Raw genomic sequence first — 6,942 nt, 5'->3', positions numbered from 1 at the left:
CTGTACTGTTCTTTTGCTATTTTGTAAAAGGTTGTCTGTCTGTAAATGTTTTCCTCCTTTTATTTTTAAAATAAAAAATAAATAAATAAATGTTTTGAACTGAAAGAATATGAAAATACAAACACATAAAACTTTTCAGGATGTAGCTCAGCAGTACTTTGATGGAAATTCATAGTATTAAAAGCCTATCCAAAAAAATAAAAAGTCTCAAATAATTTAAACACTCACCTTTATTAAAAAAGAAAATAAACTCAAATCAAGAGAAGGATGGAAATAAAAAAGAGAAATTTTTTTGTCTTTTTTGAGACAGGGTCTCACTATGCAGTTCAGGCTGGCCTTGAACTCACTTTGTAGCCCAGGTTGGCCTTGAACTCAGTGATTCTCCTGTCTCAGCCTCCTGACTACTGGGATTACAGACATGTGCCACCATGCCTGGGTATAACATTTTAAGCATAAAGAAAAATTAATGAAACCAAGAGTTGAAAAAATTAATAGAATCCTTAAATTTTAGCCAAACTGGTGATGAAATAGAGAAGACAAAATTGTGGGTATCAGGAATGAGCAAGGATGTACTATACAATCCCACAGGCAGTAAAATGAGTATGAGCAGATGCTGCATGACCTGAGTTCCCATATGACCTGAGGTCATAATGGAAGCCCCAAGGCTCCAGATGCCTGAATGGGAGGCAGGGCCTGTGAGAAAGTCACGAAGGCTGACTGAAGCCATGGGGTGGGGATCTGGCCCACAGAACCAGTGCCCCTCAGAGAGAAGTGGAAGACTCCAGAGCTCTTTCTCTTCCAGCCAAGTGAGGACTCAATGGGAACAAGACCATCTACCAGCCAGGGAGATGCCCTCCCTCTCCAGAAAAAATGGGCCAGCACCTTGGTCTCCACCTTCTGGCCTCCAAAACCCTGTGGTTTTTACTCTGGCAGCCCAAGCATACTTAGACAAATATTTTCTCCATGAATTCAGCAATTAAGATCAAATAGAGAAACTCTTCAAAAGCACAAACTACCAAAACTCACTCAAGAAAAAGTAGAGAAACTGAAGAGTTCTATATTCCAGAAGAAAATCCCAGGCCTGATGCATCACTGTGTATAGACCACCAGTTTAAAAAAATAAAGCCAAATCTGCCATCTCTGGCGGAAAACCAAGCCAACATTTTTTTATCTCTTGTTTTTTATTAGTGCATGTTTGCAGTAATGTTGACATTCTTTGAGTGGAGTTGGTCCATGTACTAACACACCTTCATTCTTCTTTCATCCCCTTTCCTTCCCCTCCATCCCATTCCCTCCACCTCTTTTTATTTTTTAAGAGTAGGAAGAATTTATTGAAAGAGAGCTTCTGTTGGAGAAGGACAGAAGTGGGCCCAGAAAATGGGTTGGTCACCAACTCCACTTCTCAAGGGTGTTTATTCAGCAAAGGCGCAAGGTGAGGCTGGCTTAAGGTGGGACACAACTATAACTGGTCAATAAGATTACAAGTATAGTCACTTAGGTGATATTGATCCAATGGCAAATCATAGGATGGGTATGAGGTGGGACAAAACTGTGGTCAACCAACAGTATACAACAAGTATACACCCTTGAGAAGTGGAGTTGGTGGGCAACCCATTTTCTGGGCCCACTTCTGTCCCTCTCCAATAGATGCTTTCTTTCAATAAATTCTTCCTACTCTTAAAAAATAAAAAGAGGTGGAGGGAATGGGATGGAGGGGAAGGAAAGGGTGTGAAAGAAGAATGAAGATGTGTTAGTACATGGACCAACTCCACACAAAGAATGTCAACATTACTGAAAACATATACAAGTATAGTCACTATGGTAATATTGATTAATGGGAATCAAGTGGGGAAACAAGTTACACAGCAAGCATACATGGGACAAATATTTTCCTGGAAGGGGTGGGTTAAGGAGGTTTTTAGTCCTCCTCCCCAAGGTGATTGAATTCAGTCATGGCTGTTCATCCCTAGGGGAAGTATATGAGTGAGTAGTTCTTTTTCTTGAAGCCTGACCTTCAGTAATATGCCTCCAGCCACAGTTGTCTTCTGCATTGACCTCTCAAGGGCTCAGCCCTGTCCGACTGCCTACAGTATTTCTACCTAACAGCTATCTATAATATTCCCCCCTCTGAAGAAGTACCCCTAATTGCCATGAGAGGGCAAGAGGTAAAGACTGGTCTGGCTACTTCCAGCTGAAGAGGGTCATAGTTGTGATTGGCAATCAGAAACACTCCACAGAGGGTCTATCTAAAGCTCCTTGATAGGCACCAAATGTTCTTTTCTTAGGTAGATGAACAGCTTTAAATCAGTGAAACACACTTCTAGACCATCTACGCCATAGATGGCGTAAGTTTGCAGGTTTGTCAATACTTTTGACACTTCTGCCTTGTAGACATGAAAATCCCAGTGTGCATCTTCCTATCCATCCAGGGGGTAGCCAGGGCCACAAATTGGTTCCACAGGAACAGTGAGTGGCACTGGGGGCTTCCAATCTAATTCCAGGGTGATTAAACCAGTTTGTTGCAAACTAACCTTCAGCCTATAAAGTTATTATTGTGTGTATACATTGTTTGAGAGGCAGTGTCACTTCCAAGTTTTTAGTAGATTTAAGCCAATGAGAATAGGAGTGATTTTTCTATTCCCAACATAGGCGGTCTTTCTACTAAAATGTCCTGTGCTGGGGGTTAACCATGGGTAGGGGACAGTCATGCCCTATCTGAAAATAGCCATCTTTGATCTATGGTTGTTGGCCCTCAGGATAGGATTCTTTTATTTAATAGGGGTTCCATTAAAGCCTTTAAAGAGGCTTCAGTGGGATTATCAGAAAAAAAATTCTATTATGTCTAGGATTGTTAAGAGTATAGTTTATAGGCCACTCAGCTGCTTTGTAATGGTGGGCTAAACTATGAACCATTGAACTCTTTCATAACTCATCAACATAGTCTTGTAGTTTATTCCAGTCATCTCCTTGGAATGGGGATACCCACTCAGGAATTCCAGATGTACTGGACAAGGAAAGCAGGCCACATATCCAGCAAGATGTTTGTTGTAACAACTCTGCATATTCTTGTTCCCACCTTAGAAAGGAATTGCATTCTCCTTTATGTGGTAAAGTGATTAGTAAAAGGGCAAACAGTAACATCTTGGTGTACTTATCTGAAGACTCTGGTTTTTTTCTTGAACAAGAATCTTAAGCCTTTGATGTGTTCACAGGAGTATTCCAATGATGGTTGCTCACACTCTAAGACAGTCTCTGGTTCCCAGGAGACTTGAGTTGGGTGTGGAGTATCCAGGAGTCCAGACCTGCTACCTTGATAGCTAATGGAGTTGATAGGATCATGGTGCATGGTCCTTCCCAAGCCAGTTCCAAAAAGATGAGGACTATCTCTTAATCTTTGAGGAAACATTGTCCACATCAATTGAGAGGCCCGATCATGAGAATTTCCAAAAGCAACAAGAAACTGAACATCTCTGCATCCCATTTTGGCTCTTGGAGGTAGGTAGGCCATGCATGTGTGCAGAAAAAGATTGAACAGCTCTTTTTCTACAAGTAAGGGTCAAACATCTTCCAGTGCTTATGAATGCATTCCAAAGAAGTAAGAGAGTTTGACCTTGAGCCCCCCCCCGTGTCCCCCTCCAATTATCTCAGTGGAAGACCTTCAAATATGTCCTAAGCACTGAGTTCATGTTCTTTAAAATTGAGGAATGAATTTTAGAAACAATGGAGATTAAGAGTAGGAAGAATTTATTGAGAGAAAGAAAGTTTCTGTCTGAAAGGGACAGAAGAGGGCCCAGTAAGTGGGTTGCCCCTTCCCTCCATCTCTTGATCCCCTTCCCATTTGAGAAAGTTCTCTCTCCCTACGTCCTATTATCTAGCTTTTATTTTGCTCTTTATTTATACTTTAGGTATCTCATATAAGAGAAACCATGCAATATTGAAGCTTGTGTGCCTGATTTACTTCACTTACCATTATTGTCTCAAAGTGTATCCATTTTCCGCACAATGGCTTAAAGTAATCTTTCTTTATGGCAGAGTAGTACTCCATTGTGTGTAAATACACCTTCTTTATCCATTCATTTGTTAATGGATGGACAGACAGGCCACTTCCAAGATTTAGCTATTATGAATTCTGCTGCTACAAACATGAGTATGCACGTATCACTGGTATGATGTCTTTAACTCTTTTGGTAATATACCTACATGGTGAATAGCTAGCTCAAATAAAATTTCTAGATTTAGTTTTTCAAGGAATCCCCATACTGATTTCCATAGTGGCTATACTAATTTACATTCCCACAGCAAATGCAAAAGGGTTCCTTTTCCCCTGAAACCTGTCCAACATTTGTTATTATTTGACTTCTTGATGACAGTCATTCTATCTGAGGTAAAATGGAATCTCAGTGTTGTTTTAATTTGCCTTTCTCTTATGGCCAGAGATGTTGAGCATTTCTTCATGTATTTATTGGCCATTTGTCCTTCTGTGAAGTGTCTATTCATTTTGCTTGCCCATTTTGTGACTGGGTCTTTTATTTTGGAGGGGTCTCTTTTTTTTAGTTCTTTATATATTCTAGATATTAGTCCTCTGTCTGAGAAATAGCTGGCAAAATTTTTTCTTATTCTGTAGGTTGTCTTTTCATGCTGTTGGTTATTACTTTTGCTGCATAGATGCTTTCTGATTTGATGTGATTGTATATGCTGATTCTTAATACTTGTACCTTTGCAACTGGGGTACTGTTCAGAAAGTCTTTCCAAACCAAACATTTAACTCATGTGTGACTGCAGCACTGCCCTGATATCAAAGCAAATACAGTGGTACTTCAGTTCATAAACTGGATTCTTTCTATAATTCTGGTCACAAACTGAGTTATATGAGAACAGAATCAAATTCAATGGTTAGGTTCAATGCTGATCTCATGGGGAAATTTGGTTCAGTGCTTGTCCAGTTCAGTTTGCAACCAGAATTGTGGAGAGAACTGAGTCCATGAATCAAGGTACTGCATGTTACAAGAAATGAAAATTATAAATAAGCAAATTTAGTAGCAGAGGTGAGCACAAAATCAACACTCAAAAATCAATAGCATTCCTATACACAAACAATAAACTCACTGAGAAATTAGGGAAACAACACCATTCAGAATAGCATTCAAAAAAAATGAAATTCTTAAGAATCAATCTAACAGAGGAAATAAAAGATCTATACATTGAAAAGGAGATTGAAGAGGGTATCAGAAAATGGAAAGGTATCCCTTGCTCATGAATAGGAAGAACCAATATTGTTAAAATGATCATACTCCCAAAACCGTTATACAGATTTAATACAATCCTGATCAAAATATCATTAGCATACCTCACAGATTTAGAGAAAACATCCCTAAAACTCATTTGGCACTAGAAGACACCTAAAATAGCAAAGTCAATTCTGAGTCACAAAGGGAAAGCAGGAAGCATCACAAACCCTGACTTGAAATTATACTACAAAGTTACTGTGATAAAATCAGCATGGTACTGCCAAAAAAATAGGCCTGATGATCAGTGGAACAGATTAGAAGATGCAGACACAACTACAAACACACTTAGCCACCTTATCTTTGACAAAGGGGCCAAACATGTTGGAAGAAAAATAGCCTCTTTAATAAATGGTACAGGAAAAACTGGCTTTCCACATGCCAAAGACTAAAACTAGATCCATGTCTATCACCATGCACTAAACCAAAGTAAAAGTGGATCAAAGATCTAAATATTAAAACAGACACACTAAATCTACTGGAAGAGAAAGTAGGTAGAAATCTTGAAGACATAGGGGTAGGCAGAGAGTTCATAAACAAAAAGCAAACTACACAGGAATTACTTCAAAAAATCAACAACTGGTATCTCATCTTCTTAAAAAGCTGTTGCATGTCAAAAGAATTCACCAATAGAGTGAAAAGAAAACTCACAGAATGGGAAGAAATTTTAGCCAATTGTCCCTCAGACAAAGGACTTCTATCTAGAACACATAAGGAATTAGGAAAAATCAGGCACCCCCAATCCAAAGACCCAATTCAAAAATGGACATCTGAGATGAATACACACTTCTCAGATAAACAAATACAAATGGCAAATAAATACATGAAAAAATGTTCAACATCACTGGTTATTTGAGAAATACAAATTAAAACAACACTGAGATTCCATCTCACCCCAGAAATAATGGCTATTATCAAGAAATCAACCAATAACAAATGCTGGCTGAGTTGTGGGGAAAAAGGAACCTTTCTTCAGTGTTGGTGGGAATGTAGACTGGTACAACCATTGTGGAAATCAGTGTGGAGATTCCTCAAAAAACTAGGATTGGAGGTCCCATTCAACCCAGCTATTCCACTTGTGGGTATTTTCCCAGAAGAACTAAAAACATCATACCACAACAGAATTTGTGCATCCATATTTATAGCAGCTCAATTTTTAATAGCTAGATGCTGGAAACAACCCAAATGTCCATCAACCAAGGAATGGATAAAAAGATGTTGTATTTTTATACAATGGAGTACTACTCAGCTATAAAGAAGGAGAAACTTGAGGCTTTTATAGGTAAATGGATACAACTAGAGACCATGCTCATAAGTGAAATAAATCAGACACATATGTAAACATCATATTGTCTCCCTAGTATAAGAAACTGAAAGAGTAAATAAGAACCAAAATGCACAATAGATATTGTGAAAGGGAAAGAAACTGCTTAGAAGGAAAGAACAACTGAGATGGGGGAAGATGTATATATACATGATAGCTAAGATAATTATACTACTAATTTCTATTAGTTCATTGAAAGGAACAGTTTGTGCTTATATTGTTTGATCAGTTTTGCATGCCTGGGGGCTGGGGATTTAGCTCAGCGGCAAAGCGTCTGCCTGGCAAGCGCAAGGTCGTGAGTTCAGTTCCTGGTACCGGAGAAAAACCAAAAAA

This window comes from Chinchilla lanigera, unplaced genomic scaffold (assembly GCF_000276665.1).
Source record: "Chinchilla lanigera isolate Chin_1 unplaced genomic scaffold, ChiLan1.0 scaffold00103, whole genome shotgun sequence".
Classification (NCBI taxonomy): Eukaryota; Metazoa; Chordata; class Mammalia; order Rodentia; family Chinchillidae; genus Chinchilla; species Chinchilla lanigera.
The sequence above is the reverse complement of the archived record's forward strand: the minus strand, read 5'-3'. Positions refer to the sequence as shown.